Source organism: Saccopteryx bilineata, chromosome X, assembly GCF_036850765.1.
Source record: "Saccopteryx bilineata isolate mSacBil1 chromosome X, mSacBil1_pri_phased_curated, whole genome shotgun sequence".
Lineage (NCBI taxonomy): Eukaryota > Metazoa > Chordata > Mammalia > Chiroptera > Emballonuridae > Saccopteryx > Saccopteryx bilineata.
Window position 1 is genome coordinate 132,362,999 of NC_089502.1, and position 18,560 is coordinate 132,381,558.

Sequence of the window (18,560 nt, forward strand, 5' to 3'; positions counted from 1 at the left end):
AATTACAGTTTATGTTCAGTATGATTTTGTATTAGTTGCAGGTGTGCGGCACAGTGGTTAGACGATCGTGTACTTTACAGTGTTCTCCCTGACATTTTCCACTACTCACCTGGCACCATACAGCGTTATTAGAAGGAAATTGACTCTATTCCCTGTGCTGCACTTCACACCCTCGTGACTATCCTGTAACTGCCAATCTGTACTGCTCAGTTTCTTCACCTTTCTTACCCATCCCCCCCACCGTCCTCCCATCTGGCAGCCCAGTCTGTTCTCTGTATCTATGAGTCTGCTTCCATTTTATTTGTTCATTTATTTTGTTCTTTAGGTTCTGCATGTAAGGGAGAGCATATGGAATTTGTCTTTCTCTGACTGGCTTATTCTACTTGCTGCTGCTTTGCTTCCTGATCGCCTTGCGCTACAATGTTTCCCAGTTTGACTTCCCTAATGGACCAGCACTTCTCCATTTTCTCCCCCAGAAAAGACCCTCATGCCTGGTCCCCGCGAAACTGATGATCATGAGACTGTTTAAGCACCCCCAGTCTCCCTCCTCTCCCTGTCCACTCCTCTGATGTGTGTGCACGGGGGTGTTGCTGGGTCTGCAGCTGAGGAACGGGCTGCGCATCCCGCATGTGTGAGTGATGGAGATAGTCCGTGCTGTGACTCCCTGGGCTCTTACCATCAGGAAGTTGGCTTTCTTCTTCTGCTTCTGGTTCTGGGTTGGCAAGAAGCAGACAGCATGATGCTGCTGAGTACGCGGTTGCCACAGCAACACACCCAGAGCCATCGCACTTGTGGCTGTTAATGACGTCTACTGTGGTACACTTCTAAGCATTATAGCGTTGCTTAGGATTTGATAAATACCATGGAATTTTCCAGATTGTAATAAACTACACTTGTGCTGTGCTTAAGGCATGTTTGTTAATTTGATTTAGTGCTGAAATTTTTGCTTTGACTTTTGTGCCAGCACGCTTGGGGCTAGAGCGTTGGCAAGATCTCTAATGCAGGTTTCCTGGTAGCTTTTAATGTTTTTCATTTTTGGATGAGATGAGTTTTTTAGAGTTGCATCATCTTCCACAGCTGTAGAACTTCCAGCCTCCTCCCTCCCCACCGCTGCCCAGCAACCTTGCCCAGGGTCATGTGTTAGAAACAGAATCTGGAAAGGAAAGTTTTGGACAATTAATACTCTTAGTCGATCGATATTCACTTAATACCCTATGAAGAAGGTGGAAAGGGCATATGTTTAGAAATGAAAGACTGTTTCATTTAAACTCTTCTTTTGTTGAAGCTTCTCTGAGCCAGTATTGTTTCTTTGAGTAATCAGTATATGATGTTTCTCAAGACCTACAAACGTAGTTAATAGTATCCCAGCTTCTGAGCTAATTTCTCTTTCACATGATCACTTTTAGATTTCTATAAAAATTTACAAAAGAGACAGTCCCCATCTTGGGAAGGAACAATATGTGCAGGTTTTTTTCATTTTATTCTAGTACTTGAAATGATCCTGACCATTGAATCATTCAGCACAGATAGTTCCTTTTGTTTGTTTTTTGATTCTTGGTCTTTTTCTTCTCTGTGTAAGACACTGTGTGTGTGACTTTTGTTTTCTCTATTTATATTTGTTCTAACCACTAATAATAAATTAGGGTTATTATAAACAGCAATGTCAGCATCAAATATAAGGCTCCCGTTTGTACATCAGCACACTTCTCCTCAGAACCCCAGAGCCACATGTCTAACTGCTGACTTAAACATCTCCACTTGAAGATCTTAAATTCAAATCATCTCGTCCAAACCTGAACTTGTGATCATCCCCTTCAAATCACTCCACACACAGCCTGTCCCGTCGCAGTTGAGCACAGGGTCACGTTTCACCCCATTGCTCAGAACAGAAGCACTGGGTTGTCCCTGACTCCTCTCTCTTTCTCACATCCCATATATGATCCATTAGCAAACCCCATCAGCTCTACCTCCTAAGGAGGTCTAGCATCCACCACGGCTCATCACCTCTGCTGCTCCCCTGCTCTCTTGCCATTACTGTAGTGATCTTGTGGTAGGGCCTCCTACTCCTCCCCTTCCCCCTACAGTCTATTCTCAACAGCGAAGACAAGGCTTGCCTTTGAAACCCTAAGTCAGATCATGCCATTTCTCCACTCTCCCTATAGAGCCTTCCCAGAGAACCAAAGTGCAAGTCCTCAGGAGAGCCCAGGAGCCAAGGTGACCCGATCCCCATGATTAACCTGACGTCCTCCCTCACTTAGTCCATTCCAGCCCCCTTGCTCTTCCTTAGACATGCCACACAAAATCCCTCTTGGGGACCTTTGCCACAGGGTCTGCCTGGAAACTGCTTCCACATGCCCACCAGTGTCCTGCCTTGCTTCCCAGGGGGCTTGGCTCAGACCTCCCCTTTTCAGCGAGGCCTGCCCTGGCCACTCGTTCTGATACCTGTCCCTTTCATGCATCCTGCTTACTTGCACTGCATTTTGTTTTATTTTCCACAGCATGTTCCCCGTCCTAAAATGTTTATTTTTATTATGTTTATTATTTGTTTGTTCACTGATGTATGCTGTGTGCATAGAACAGTATGGCACATAGTAGGTGCTTGGTAAATATTAATTGAATGAATAATATTAAAACTGCATTAACATAGCACATTAAGATTGCAGACATCTATAAGATGAGGGGACTGGGAAGGATAATGTGACAGTTATATAGTTGAAAACATAGATGGTTATATGGTTCACTGAATCTTTATGGAACAGAGAGATTTATTGCCTTGGTCTTGGTGACATATGATGCTAACTACATCAGAGTAATATATATGTACATGAACACGTGTTTGTATCTTGATTCATGGTTTGTTTGCAGAATGAAACCATGTGCTGGCAGCAATCTTAACCCGCTTCTCATTGTGAAGCCTCTGGGGAAAACGTAAACTTCCCAGACTGCTTTACTGGCTGCAGACAATTTTTATAGCATCTAAGAGGATTCAAAACTCTGTCCATCCCCTGTTGTTGGCGCCATGGATAGTTGCGTAGATTTATGGACCCATTATGTGATTGCACAACCTGGCATGAGAGCCTATGAGTGTGATCATGTTTTACTAGTGTACAACCTGGTTCTCATCACTTTTGAGATGGTTTTGTGTCCAAGACTCATGTTTAAGGAAGGAAGCTTCCTTTGAGAATTGAGCTTGCTTTTGATTTTGTAGAGGCACAGATTGGATGTCATGTGACAGCATTTGTTAGGTGAGGCCCAATGTAGGTCTTCCACTCAGGCTGGGGCAGTTGGACTTCTGACATGGCTAGTGTGATAACTTGGATGAAGGAAAAAAAGAATCCGATAATTGCTAACACCTGCAAGCACCGTAGTATACTTTCCATTCTAGTTTGTCAACTTTTGAGATCCACCTTTCTGAGTTAATTCTGTGCTGATTTTCCCTCTGCTTTAACCCACATCTCCTCGCCCAGAGTGAGTAAATGCTGATGAGTCTCCACCGGGAAAGATGCTTCCTAACACTCCCCACCCCTGATAATAAGAAATAGTCTTCTTGCTTCTCCTATTGAGCTATAAAGGTAGAACCTCATTTATGTCTTTTTAATACTACCAGTTGGATACACCTGTGAATAATTTGTTTACTGCACCATTAAATATTTGCACATAAAATGATTTAATGTTGGGGATTTTACTTCTAGTAATTTGGAAGGTGGAAGGGTGGGGCACAGAGCAAGCAAGATTGGTCATGAGTTGATAATTGTTGAAACCGGGTTGTGCACACGTGGGGGTTCATTACACTTTATTTTTGTATGTGTTGGTAATTTCCCTTGATAAAAGATTAAAGAAAAAAAAACCTTGGAAAAAATTGTACCATTTAAACTAACTCCAGGGCTAAGTATGTGTTATATGAAAATAATGGAGCCTACAGGCTAAAGATGAACCAAGGTGAATAATTGTAAGATTAGAAGGTTGTGGTACCATTCTCCTTGCTGGGCCGCTTAGCCTCATTTGGGCCATCTGTAAAATGGGAATATTCTTTATACCTATTCTAACTCATAGGACTTTAAAAAATTTACATAGCTAAAACTTTTTGAAATTGTAAATATATTTCTAAATTTAAAAAAAGAAAGAGGTTGTAAATGTCACTCATTTCAACTATATTTTTAAAGTATTCACTATATGCTTGGCACTGGGTACACAGTGGTGACTAAGACCAGGTTTCTGCCCCTCAGAGGGCTGCATAAATGCACAAAAGCACTGATAGTACAGTATAGGGAATGCTGTGACAAGACTGAGAGCACGGTGCTGTGCTGTAGGAGCCCTCGGGCATGGCAGGAAGTGGTGACTCTTTAGGGAGGCTGGAATGTGTGGGTTTCTTGTGGGTGTGTACCCACTTCCTCCAGGAAGTGATGTTTAGGCTGACACTCGTGAGTCCGGTAGACATTCATCAAGAAAAAGAGCATAGAATTATCAAGGTGGAAAGAGCAACATGTATAAATGCTTCGAAGGGAAAAAGAAATGGAGCGGAGCATGTGTGGAAACTCCAACAGAAAGGAGGGAAAGGTGAGAATGGAAAGATGTAGGGGCTGCTAAGACATGTGGAGTTTAGACTTGATCTTGAGGGTGATAGGGAGATATCAATGGGAGGCTTTTTTTAGCATGAGAGTGACATGGTTTGATAGGTGGTTTAGGGAAAGTATTTCAAGTTACAGAGGGAGAAGTGGATTACAGAAAATAGGGTAAATAAAATTTAGGGGAGAGATTAACAGAAATTTATACTGGCTCTCCTGATAAATCCCTCAATCTAGGCTCTAAATCAGTTAATGAATAAGATAAGTCAGTGGGTAAAGAATCAAAATGTTATTTGTCCTCGTTTTTCCAGTGTGGATATCCAGTTGACTCAGTACTGTTCATCAAAAAGATTGTCCTTTCTGTATTGTACCTTTGTCCTAATTTATGTGGCTGTGTATGTGTGGGTCCACTTCTGGACTCCGTTCTTTTGGTCTGTTTGTCCTTATGCCCATTCTATACTACCTTAGTTACTGTAGCTTTGTAGTCAGTCTTGATATCTGGCAGTGTAAGTCATCCATCTTTGTTTCTCTTCTTCAAGATTTCCCTGGCTATTCTTGGCCCCTTGTATTTTTATGTAAATTTTATAATCAGCTTGTCAGTCCCCCCCACCCCCACCCAAAAACCTTGGAATTTTGGTTGGGTTTGCATTAACACTGTTAATGCAAATGGGAGAATTGACACATTTCCAGTCCATGGACATGATATATTTCTCTATTTATATAGTTCTAGTGTCACTTTGTTTGAATTCCTCAAGCTGTACACTTAGTTTGCGCATCTTTGTCTACTTATTTTATATTGCAATGTTTAGGTTATTGATGAAGGTGAGATGGAGGATATAAATTAGTGTGAGAGTGAATGGACCTGCAAGCTGATCCCTAGAATTAGACTCAGCCACAGAATCTCAGCAATGCTGGACTAGGGCAGACCCATGTGAGGTAGAAGGGCCTGCCCCTTGGGGAAGAGCAGACAGGACCAACTTCCAAGAGGAGGAAAGAGGGAAAGAGAAGAGGTAAGCTGAACACGCCCATTTTCCTTTTCATAAATTCACCTGTTAGAGAAGTCATTTCACTCTCCCAGGAGAAGTGCATAAGGGGGCAGAGAATTCCAGGAGTGTCCAATTGCGTCCAAAGGCCAAGAGTGTCCAGAATGTGTCCGTTTAGATTCCCTTTTACATGACATCAAGGAAACGTCAAGATAAGAGAAGAAATGTTTCTCTCAACAGCTTTGAACTGTTTGTCCTAGATGGTTTGGGGAAATATTTTGAAGGTAGAATCAAGAAGTTTGATAGTGTGGGGGGTAAGGGAGAGGAAGGACTTGGAGATGATGCCTTGAGTAACTGGGTTAAGCAGCAAGGTGGATGGTGGTATCATTCCCTTATTAGAGAACACTGGAGGAGAAAGATATTTTGGGAGGAAGGTCACGGATTAAGTTGTAGACTAGCTGGATTTTGAGGCACTTGTGGGACTATCAAGTGAAGGCATTCCGTAGGCAATTGGTGATCAGAAGGGAACTGTAGATGTAGGTTTAGGAGTCAGCAGCCTAGATAGTGGGTTGGAAGAAGGCTACCCAGACAGGGCATTATTCTCATGAATATAGCTAGTTCCTTCTACCTCCTGCCTGAGGACCTGAAAGAGAGTTTCCTTATCAGACTGCTTCCCTGTCACTCCAGCCTGGCCCCACCCTTTTTTTTTTTCTAAACTCCTGCCCTTTTTAAAAGTTACTCAGATGATGCTCCTGACCAAACACTTAGGGAAAGAGGTGTCAAGTATCACACATGGGTGGGTAAGTTACAGATACACTGCTGAGTCCCACGATCTTACCTGACATGTCTTTATGTAGAATAATCCTGGTCTTCCAGTGCCAGTTCATTCCATGCCAAGGCCTCCTAGGCATAACTAGTGTTGGCCTCCTTAGTTATTGGGAGAAACCGTCTTTTGGGCCGAGGCTCTTCACATAGCCAGATTGGAAAAGGTATTTTCCTGGGTTCATTGTTTACTCTACTGGATTCCCTAAAAAGAAATCCTTTGAGAAGCTCCTTTCTTCTGGTCTTCCTGTCTTAGCTGATTTCTGTTACTGATTTCTGAGATCATTCTTGAAATGATTCTGGTTTCTTTCTACATTTTTCATTATATTCCACAACTAAACACTGTGACAGTCTCTTTTTTCAACTCTAATCATCTTGAATCTCATTTAGATAATCATAGTCATCCAAACTGATGACTTTATTAAAAATATAAACATTGTATCTTTTACTTGTAACAGAGAATTAGAATTAAAATTATTTGAAAATGAGCTACTAATCAATTTTTTAATCAGCCAAATTACAGTAAGAGAAATTTTAATATTTTCATATATATCTCAGGCAGTCTTTTATCCATTCTAGTAAAAATTCATCAAGCTATATACTTAAGTAAAATTAAAACATGTAAACATCTAAAGCGATTATTTTAGTTCCTTAAAAATAAGAAATTTATGTTTCTAATCCTTTGAATATTAGAAATAAACTCTGGAGTAGCTCTAGGAGCTAATGGTATATTTTTTGACAAATGAAATACAACTGGGTCAAAACCTTGTTGTGATTATCTAAGACCTACAGTATTAGATGTCCCTCATTTTGGTTGAAAGATAAGGCTATGTGACATTCCTTGAGCGTTGAAAAATCCATGTTTTTTCATGAGCACAGGCATTGAGATGCCCGTGACCATTGGATGCCTGGGCTGAATGAATTGTCTGGGGTTTTCAGACTTGGGTTTATGTGTTATCTGTCTTCAGAGTGTCTTTGTTAAGTTTTCTTATCTAGGAAAAGTAAAGAGAGGGGTGTTGGTAGGGAAAGAATCAGAAACAGAATTACATTGTTCCTCTTTGACATGTTAGGTGCTGTTTACTGTTTTATATATGCTAACATATAGTTTCTAAAAACCCTCAGCATAGTGTATTTTCTAAGAAGTGTGTAATTGTAGCCAGATTATCACCATGAATCCCATTTCCAGAAGGCCTTCAAATTGTTTTTAAGGGTATAGTAGTTATTGAACATGCAGGGGTATAGTAGTTATTAAGCATGCAGGCCAGACTGCCTGGATTCAAATCCCAACTCTGACTCTTCCTGGGACAAATTACATCAGCACTCAGTGCTTTAGATTCCTCATCTGTAATATTATAATACCAAGAAGATCTAACCCATATGGTTGTTATGAGGATTAAGTAACATGTAAATGGGTAGAAAAGTGCCTGGCATATAATAATCACTTGATTAACATTCATAGTTATTATTGCTGCCCTTCTGGTTATTAGAACAGAAGAAGCACCTATAAACAGTACTGTAGTTTCCAGAATAGTTTCTTTAACTTTTATTACAGAAAATTTCATACTCGGAAAAGTAGGGTTGAATTTGGCTTATCTGTGGTAGCTGTTTGTTTGACATCAGCAAGTCTTAAATATCAGCCATTAGGAAGTAAGTGCTATGCTTTTGGATCTTGTCTGTGTTAGTCACCATTATATTTACAAATCCTTGAAAATCAGTGTTAAATTATAGTTGGCCCTCAGCAAATATTTGTGGACTGGATACATGAATATAACGTTTTGTCCCAACTAATCAAAATAATAAAAGAAGACTCATTCTGTTTGGAGTGTACTTGTGGTCTGGCTACAGATTCACTCTTCCATTTGTTCATTAATTGGCTCGTTTATTCATTTACTGAAGCTTTATTGAATGCCTTTTATGGATCAGCAGTGGCAGCTCTGGAGTTTCTAGATAAATTAGCTAAGGAGCAGCAGTCCATTTGTTTTTGCTTTGTTTTGTTTTGAATTTATTAGGGTGACACTAGTTAACATAATTATACAGGTTTCAGGTGCCCAATTCTACAACATGTCTCTGTACACCATATTGTGCAAGGGATCGGTTAGGTGGCATGCCTGGATGCTATAGTATTAGCATAATATGTGCAGACTTTTCACCTGGCAGGTTCTTTATTTGGGTGGGGGAGTGGGTCTGGATTAGTTAATTGAAATGAAGTCAATACTTCCTCCCCCACATCTCACCTTAGATCAGTAATCACATACAGGCTTCTCATTTAGTGCTTTGGGTTGTCCCTATGTGGGAGAGAAGTATATATGTGTTAACAGCCATTATGATGTGTGGGAAAGTGCTAACAAGGCTATGTCCAGAGCATCAAAGAGGGTAGAGAAGAAGGAGCTACTAACTTTCCTGGATGCCTAGAAGAAAAGGACGGGATGTCAGCAAGATCTTTTTCAAGGAAATTGGTACGTGAAGAACATGTTAAAAGATAAATGGGGATGCATGGTACTTGCGGTGTGTGCATGGACAAAGAGAGCAAAGAGAGCATGGTCATGGAGAAGGGCTGGATTTGGCTGCACTGTAGGGGATGTGATGGTGGTGGAGGGGGGGTCAAGGGGAAGTGGACCCTCTTCCCCCAGCACTCTGCCAGCTCACTCACAAGCTCCACTTCTGGGTGGGTTGGCAAATTGGCGGAGGAGTTCTGTTGGGCAGTTGCATGATCGGATTGGCACTTTGGAGAGATAACTGGGGAGGCGCCAGGCGGTGTGGATTGGAGATGGGAAAGGAAGTAGCTGGGAGAGTTGCCAGCCATGGGGCTTCGTGGTTGATGACTAATTGGCCAGAAACCAGGAACTTCTAGTAGCTCTTGGAAAGGGGCAGATGGGCCCACCTCATGCACAGTCTTTGAATTGGGATGCCCTAGCCTGGTTTGGCAGCAGAACTGACAGAAGAGCCAAGTTTCCTTTCAAAGAAAACTCTTTTGTGTATTATGGAAAGCAAAACGCTAGAAGTTAGCATTCAACTCTTGTTGTTAATAGACAGGCTAAGGATGTACAGATAATAAAAAGAAATTTACTTGGGAGGGCATTGCTAAATACATTTACATACATATACTCATGAACATAATCACGAATGTCTATAAATCACACATATACATTTGTTTAGATATGCATACACATTCAGCAAGCTTATCTTTCTAATTAGTTTTCAAATAAACTTTTTATTTTAGAATAGTGTTAGATATATAGAAAAGTTGTGAAGATACTACAGAGAGTTCCCAGATACCCCACACCCAGTTTCCTCTATTCTTAACACCCTCATTAATATGGGGCATCTGTCACAATTAGTGAACCAGTCGATATTAATACATGTTTATTAACTAAAGTCCATCCTTTATTCAGACTTCCTTAGGTTTTGCCCATGTCCTTTTTCTGTTTCAGGATCCCATCCAGCATGCCACATTACATTTTGTTGTCCTGTCTTCTTAGTTTCCTCTTAGCTGTGACAATTTCTCAGACTTGCCATGTTCTTGGTAGCCTTGCCAATTTTGAGGAGTTTTGCAGGATGTTCTTAAATTGGCATCTGTCTGATGTTTTTCTCATGATTAGGCTGAAGCGATGAGTTTTGAAGAGAAAGACTACAGAGGTGAAGTGCCATTCTTATCACGTCATGTCAAGGGTACATGGTATCAACATAACTTGTCACTGTTGATGTTGACCTTGGTCACCTGGTTGAGGTAGTGTCTGTCAGGTTTCTCCACTGGAAAGTTGTTCTGTTTTTCCCCCTTTTCTATGTTTGACTCTTCAAAAATAAGTCACTGGCCCTGGCAGGTTGGCTCAACGAATAGAGCATCAGCCTGGCATGCAGACATCTCGGGGTCAATCCCTGGTCAGGGCACACATGAGGAGTGAACATCTACTTCTCTTCCCCTCCCTCTCCCCCTTCTCTCTCTCTTCCTCTCTGGCAGCCAGTGGCTCGATTGATTCGAGCAGCAGCCTTAGGCGTTAAGGATAGCTCAGTTGATTTGAGCATCCGCCCCAGATGGGGGTTGCTGGGTAGATCTCGGTTGGGGCACATGAGAGAGCCTATCTCTCCTTCTCTCACTTAAAGAAAAAAAAAAGAGTCACTGTGTACCAGACACTTAAGGATTGCGGTGTTACACTCACCTCTTCTAGGGAGACAATCTACATAACTTATTTGGAGTTCTTCTGCACAGGCAATTTGTCTACTCTCTCTCAGACTAATTAAGTTTTGATAGGGTGATTTCTTATCTGTCCTCTGAATTCCAAATGTTAATTCTGTAACACTTGCATCACACTTGCCATTTATAGCCTGTGACATCTCCCATATTTGTTTTCTTGTGTAATATATAAACATATCAATGTCTTATTTACCCAAGCAAATTGCAGATTTTTTTTTTTTTTTGAGGATTGGAGCACCATCTTATTCAAAGTCTCCTACAGAATTGAACCCACTGCAGGCTGTGCATAATTATGGAATAAATGGTTTTTAAATGAGTTTAATTTTAAAATGTAAAAATTAGCCACAGTTAATAACTGTAACAGGTCATTAAAGTCTAAATATATAAGAACCGTGGTAAGGTGAGGATACTGTTGACTAGATATCTTGATTTGTAAGTCATTCTGAATTTGTAATAGTGGCTAATAGGGTGCTTACTGTGTGCTTGGAACTTTTATAAGCACTTTATATATATTATATATTTAATCTTCCAGACAACCCTATAGGTTGGTGCTATTATCTCCATTTTATAGATAAGGAAACCGAAGTGAACAGAGGTTAAGTAAATTGTTCAGTATCACACAACTAAGAAGTAGCCCAAGTAGCATTTTGATTTCAGACATTCTGGCTCTAGCATTTTGATGTCTTAACCACTGAGCTTAAATTTATTGAAGTAGTATTTAAAATGGAATCTCATTTGCAAAAAAAACCCAAGATTGCTATTTAAACATTTTATTGCAATCTATTAAGATACTACTGATGACATGGCTGGCAACAGACTTTCTGTATTTTTCCTAGGGGAAGTGTTCCTACGAAGCCACGGCTGTTTTTCCTTCTGCAGTTTTTTTTTTCTTTTTTGAATGAATAATTTTTGTATAGTACAACTGCTTTTATTTCTTTAAAATACAGGCACTTTCACAATGGATATGTCATATACAAACCATATTCTAGATCTCTCTCACTCCCCAATCATATTATCTGTTGAAAGCTAGTGGGCTTTTTCTTTTCTCTCTGACACTTTTAAACAGACGTGGTTGCTGCTGCGTCCTGCCAAATAAACACTTCTTCAGTGTGTTCCTTGTTCAAATGGTCACACCTGTGGGCCCCAGGAGGCTGCCTAGATTCCTGCAGTAACATAGGCAAGGGAGGAGGACTTCTCTCGAAGCCACCCAAGCCATGAATCGGCCCTGGCTTCCTGAACCATAAACAAATGTGAGCTTTGTTCTTCCCATTGCTCATTTGGTCCCAAGTATGACTCAGGGTTAGGCTGGGTCCTTCAGACTCCGTGCCTTTGGCTGTTGGAAGGAAGTGGGAGGGTTCCAGAATAGTTCTGGGACCTTTTCAAACTGAAGAGAGGAGGCTGACTGCATGATGGGAGAAGAGGTATTTCTCTTTCTGCTTTTAGAGATGTAATGAATCCCCTTAACCTTGCATCTTACCTATACTATTTTGCAATAAGACTTGTAATGGGTTTGTATCGGTGGGTTAAAATGAAGTGTATGCCAGCTAGGATTCCTCACGGAGGGGGAGTGTGGATATGCTAAGTAGTAACCTAAACGTGAAGGATTATTTTCTGAAGTCAAATGTTGCACTGGAACTACTTAACTGTTTTAATCCCTCCACCCTTTTGGTCATTTCGGCCATTAATTTTTACAGATGTTTCCAATTTCTCGGTGTTGTGGGTTTTCATGTGCTCACACTGCCAAGAGTAATTTAGATGGGCAGTTTGCACAAGCAGTAACTGTTACACCATGTCACCGAGATGTTTAGCAATTACAGATGTTAGTGCAGTAAACAAATACAGCTTGCTCATCACGTTAATGTAGGAGAAAAGACTATGTCCACGCAGAGTCAGCCAGCTATGGGGCATTTCACTTGGGGGGCATGGACATTGGGAGTTTTCCTTGTGAATGGAGAAGCTGTGTGTAGTGATATCTGGGTGCTGTTGAACTGTAGTTCATAGAGGTAAAGATATTTGGCTAATTTTGAGGTATAAGCATTTATATTCATTTGCTCATATACAGAATAAAACAAAGACACTAAATTATTTGATCTTCTAACAGTTTTCTAGTATTAGGCGGGCTTGTTTCTCTGTGAGTAGTTCACATTTGTCTTTCTAAAAGCAGAAGTCTATCATTTTCCAAACACAAAATAAAATTCCCTAAATAAACCACAGGATAAGTAAGGCTTACAATGCGTCATATGTCTTCCATATTCCTGTCTCTTCTTGAAAAATAATTAAAGAGGGAGTTGATGAGATCTATAAAATATATCCCTTTATGTCTTTTTCTGTTGGCTTTAATTTATAATATTTTTTAAATTAAAAAATGGAAAATAGCACAACAAAAGGAAATACATTGTATTTACACATTTTAAGAGTAGGGGAACTTCCTAAAAAAAATTTAATGGCCTCTGTTGCTTGCCTAGATGTGTTTGAATGCATGGAGAGATTGGCTAAAATAAAAAAAATTCATCTGTAAGGCTTGAGAGACCTTTCCTAGTGAAAGAAATATCCAGTCCACTTATTACTACTATACTAGTATTGCTGGATGTCATCTGAGTTCTGAAAAGTAGAAATTAAAATTAGATATTTATGTTCAAATTTTAGGTGGTGACTCGGTAAATGAGTGAGAGTCTGATTGATTGTAAGATGGGAAGTATAGAAAAGTGACAGTAATAGCATTGGGCTTTCTCTCAGGAGTCTCTAGCTCCCTGAGGCTAGGGGACAGGAAAGGTGGTCCCTGGGACCCTGACAGGTTCTGTGACTGTAAACTACTCGTTGTACTGTTGAGTGGTCCCTGAACTCTTTCCTTCTTTGTTCCTCAAAATAAAAATAGTGGTGATATATCTCTGATTATAGCTCTTTGCAATAATTATTATAATAAAAACTCAAAGTTAAAGAATATGAATAAATAAATAGAAATGTATCTTAATCCTGTTATCCAGGAATAGCCATAATTAACATGTATTCTTCCAGATTTTTATGTGAGCCAGAAGTTGCATGTAGTACACACATCACTCTTTCTACAAAAATGAGGTCATATTAGATGTTACCTGTTTTTAAAACTTAACATATTATGGACCTTCTTTCTGTCATATAGCTGTATGATCACCCACTGTAGAGCTATACCACCATTTATTTAACCAGTTCCCATAAAATAACTATTTATGTTGCTTCAACATTTTAATATTAAAAACATCCTATATATGCAACATAGTACCTTCTCTGATTATTTCCTTATGTTGAGTTTTTAGAAGGGGACTTTCCAGGTTAAAGGCTAACTTAATTCTGGATCTTTTATTTTTAATGAAAATAACCTAAACATATGATAAAAAAATTCCAACAGAACAAAAATAAGACTTTCTGAATCCCACACACTTAGCTTTACTTCTCCATGGAAATCCCCATAAAAGCTTTCTATGTACTCTTATAGAAATGTGGAATACTTTTCATTATAGTAAAATATACATAACATAATACTATTTTATCCATTTTATGTGTATGATTCAGTGGCATTAAATACATCCACATTATTGTACAACCATAGCACCATCCATCTCCAGAACTTTCCCATGTTCCCCAACTGAAAATCTGTATCCATTAAACACAATTCCCCATGCTCCTCTGCCCCTCACAACTACCATTCTACTTCCTATCTTAATAAATTCCACTATAGATACCTCATATAACTAGAGTCATAAAATGTTTGGCCTTTGTGTCTGGCTACTTAGTATAATGTCTGCAAGGTTCATCTACATTGTAGTGTGTGTCAGAATTTCCTTCCTATTTAAGGTTGAATAATATCCACTATATATATCACAATTTGTTTATCCATTCCTCTGTTGATAGACATTTATTTCTACTTTTCGGCTACTTTGAATAATGCTACAATGACCATTGACATACTGATACCTGTTTGAGTTCTGCTTTCAATTCTTTTGTGTATATCCACAGAGGTGGAATTACTAGATCATAAGGTAGTTCTGTTTTTAATTGTTTGAGGAACCACCATACTGTTTCCCACAGTGGCTGCACCATTTTACATTCCCACCAGCAGTGCACAAGTGTTCCAGTTTGCCCACGTCCTTGGCAACACTTGTCATTTTCTTTTCTTTTTCTTTTTTTTTAAATAGCCACCCTAATGCATGTGAAGTGGTATCTCACTGTGGTTAAAATTGGTGTTGATGTATGTTCATGTTGCATGTCACTAAGAGAAAAGGATGTTATTTTTCTCCAGCTTAGAATGATGAGTTGAGGACAAAGTATTTTGTCTGAGAATCCTCGTTAGCACATAATCCCAGGAGATGGCAAATTGCTTAGAGGAAGGACTGTGTCACCCTGTTCCATCAGCCCCTGAAGAGAAGATGAGTGGAGAGCCCAGGTCACGCTTGTTTCAGAGGTTTAGTCGTGATGAGGACTGCTGCTTCTCACTTGGCCTTACTCAAAGGTTTCTGGAGAGTGGATTCAAAACAGTTCTTTTGAGAAAAGATGGATTTCTCTTTTGTGCTATTGTGAAGTCTAAGTGGTAACACTTGATTCATCTTAAATAGCAAGGAAAGGCAGTTTTATGATTGATTTTCTCCCCTTACCTTCTACTTTAGAATTCTTTGGGGATAGAAAATGAAAGTCCTTCCTTTTGTACTTTATTTGCTTAAGCCAATTGATTCAATTGATATTCTTCATTGAGGTGGACTGAACTCTCTAGAAGTATTTCATTGTGGCTCTCTTTTGTTCTTATATTAATAATTCCTAATATTTATAATCCTGAAGTTTGGTTCCTGAAATTCAAGGTTTTAAAATTTTCTGTGTGACCATTAATATAATGATGCCTATGAACCTAGCTTGCTTTTTTCTCTCTGATATTCTCACTGGTTATAAAATGGTATTCTAGACAACTGAGTTTCAGTGAGATGGATTAAGTTTAATACTCTATGAAAACTGACTAATTTAAAACTAGCTATCCAGCTTAGTTTTCATGGTGGGTTGTCTTTTGCTTACATTTAAAGCCTTTAGATCACAGAGATCACTCACTCACCAGCCTGTTTTGTACCTTTATGTGGCATTGGAGGTCATTTCAAAGGTGTGAGACGACAGCCTTATTCTCACCCAGAATCTTAATGTTGGAGGCCAGATTCCAAGTAAATGTACACCCATAAATGCTTGAGAAACTAATTGAAGCATAAGCACAATATCCCCTGCTTACCCCTCTAGTAGATATTCCTCTCTCTAAATCTGGCCTATAAAACGAACAATTCACAAATTTAGGAATATTCCTGCATTGCCTCGAAAGCCGCTTACTTCTTCATCAAAAGGCCACCATTAAGCCATTTCATGGATGGCCTGTGACTCAGGAGTGGCACCTCAATTAAATTTATTTTTGAACTGTTAGGAATAGAACAAGCAATGTTTGGAAAATGGAAAGCAGATATTTGGAGTCTCTACCATTTAGAAGCTGTATTCTGGTTTTGCTCATTTAAGATGAGGAAGTTAGAAGTGGTAAAGATGGATTTACTGCCTCGTTTTCTTTGTGTTTTCCTTTCACTTGCTAAGCATTTTCACCCACCACTGATTTTAATATGTTTTGCTCCATTTGTTTTGGTAGCATCTGTTCAGTCTGTTCTTTTTATTTTGACTTCTTACTTGGGTTCTCATTTTCTCTCTTCTCTAGAAGCAGCTTTTCTGAACCTTCTTGGGCATCTTTTCTAGGCTAGTAATAAAGTTGATAGTAAGAACAGTAATATGGCAGAGTGTCAAGATTTTAGATCCTAGAGTAACTAATTTGACTTCTTGGTACAGTACTTAGCACTGTCTAGTTACTGCATTTGGAGAGCTGGATTTTTTATATATATTACATGTCTAATTTTAAATTTAGTTTCTTTTGCTTCAAATCCCAGGACCCCCTCCACATTCAGGCCTTGTTAGTAGTAGAAAAAGTAGACTCATTCATAATTTAGAATCCTATTTTTTCAAGTGATGGGAATACAAATACTGTTGTTGTTTTTTTTGATTCAGATGAGCTCAGAACATTATTAGTCTGGTCACTTTATGCCCACCATGTAAGTAATCTGCCTAAGCAATCATGTCACAATGTCTATTTACAATAAAGAGGTGAATAGAACATAATTGACAGGTGACCTTACTGTGCTTTCCTGTTAAGGGTTATGGGATCTCTGATATTTTGGTGTGATTTTTGTATTCATTGCCCAAGAATTCAAACAACTCCAGGTTTTTCCAATTCAAGCCTTTAATCATAGGTTATTAGACAGGATAGGAAAAGAGTGGTTCAGATAAGACATGATAAGGGATCTTGAGAAAGTTAGTGAGAGGCTTAAAATGATATGCTGGGTCAGGGGAAGGATCACTGGTTCCAAGAACTAAGAATGGTTTTATGCAAGCACAGAGCAGGATTTGTGTGTAGCCCAACCCTGACTTCAGTCCAGACACTATATGAAATGAAGATTCTAATGTAGGTTGATCATCTTCTCATGAAAATGAATGCCTAGAAAGAGGTTGGGGTGTCCTAAGATATGATGACAAAGGGTAGTGAATGGAGATTATCAAGAAACTAGAAATCAGGAGCTGCAGAGAAATGATGATCATTGTGGCAAAGAGAGAAGGCTAAACAGAACTCAGTAGGAAATGAAGAATTATATGGGGTTTGAGGATTGACTATTGTTTAGTCCTGCTGATGGCTGACAAAAGGGGAGCTCCCTTTAACTTGAGGTATAATGATCAGACTGGGAATAAGGGACAATTAGCCAATACTGAGGGCTGATAAACTCTTCCTTATCCTATGGTAGGGAGGATGTGGAAATCTTTCATTGGAGGTCCTTATAAAATTGGAAGGATTACCATCTGAAACCCATATGTCAGAAATAGATTAAGTATAATAACTTGGGAGTAGGAATTGGGTTATAAACTCTAGGAATATTATTCCTGGTCTTTGTCCTCTTTTGTCACCATCTTCCATGAATCTGCATTGTTCCCATGTGCAGAGCCTATAGTGAGTCTTTGTGGAAGGCACGAAGAGGAACTGCTGTTCTTGGCAACTTACAAATGGAGAATTGAAATGAACGTTCACCATTGTAATTAGAAAAGGATGAGGAATTTATCAATACCAGAAAATGCATCAAATATTTTAGTGTGCACATTGTCTACCTCCCCGCCCCATGAAAAAACAAAATTTACCTTTTAAAAATAATGTTTAACCACAAAAAGTGTCATTTAAGAAAGTACATGGTTAAAATAGGTGGTTTCATGTTTGTTTGTTTTAATGAGGGTTTCCTTTGTTTTTATTTTGTGTGGTTTGGTATCTTTGTACATATCACAGAAAAAGGAGATGAGAATGGGGAACTATTTTAGTCTAGGATAATGGAGACACAGAAAATGAATAATAAATTGACATATGATTCGTTTATATGGTAAGGATCTAATTTACCTAAAACTCATGAGGCACCCTAAAGAGAATTTACAGCCTTAAGAGAACCCTTTCTCCTGCTGAGACTTGCTACTAAACTGAAGTTGGAATGGATGAGTGAATAAATGAATGAATATGAATGACAGCCAAGCACAGATTGACGTGAACTTTTCCTCAGCACATGAGAAATTATTCTACAAAAAGGTTCCTCTCAGAAGTGCATCTATTCAATTTGTCCACACCCGAAACTTGAATCTCATTTAAAAAAAAGTCAGACTTGATTTTTGAAAGGCAGCAAAATCAAAGTATGTCCACGTTAAATGTGGACGGTTGTCAAATAGCTGAAACAAAAGTAACTGAAATCTGTGTGATTTTAAGATTATGATGTACTTACATAGTTCTAACAGCAGGGGGAAATGAAACCTCAAAATGTGGGGGGTCTGGTTTGTCTCCTATTTTTTTTTCTCCCATTTGAGAAACTGTAATAATCACCTTGGTCTGTGTTTAAAAAGAGGTTTTACTTGGGAGGAACTGGAGAACTG

General features: G+C 39.2%; 1 protein-coding gene across 8 annotated transcripts in view; it reads left to right on the top strand.

The window, feature by feature from the left end:
- SH3KBP1 (SH3 domain containing kinase binding protein 1) overlaps nt 1-18,560 on the top strand; it is a 467,100-nt gene that overhangs the window by 320,642 nt on the left and 127,898 nt on the right. The window lies entirely within an intron of this gene.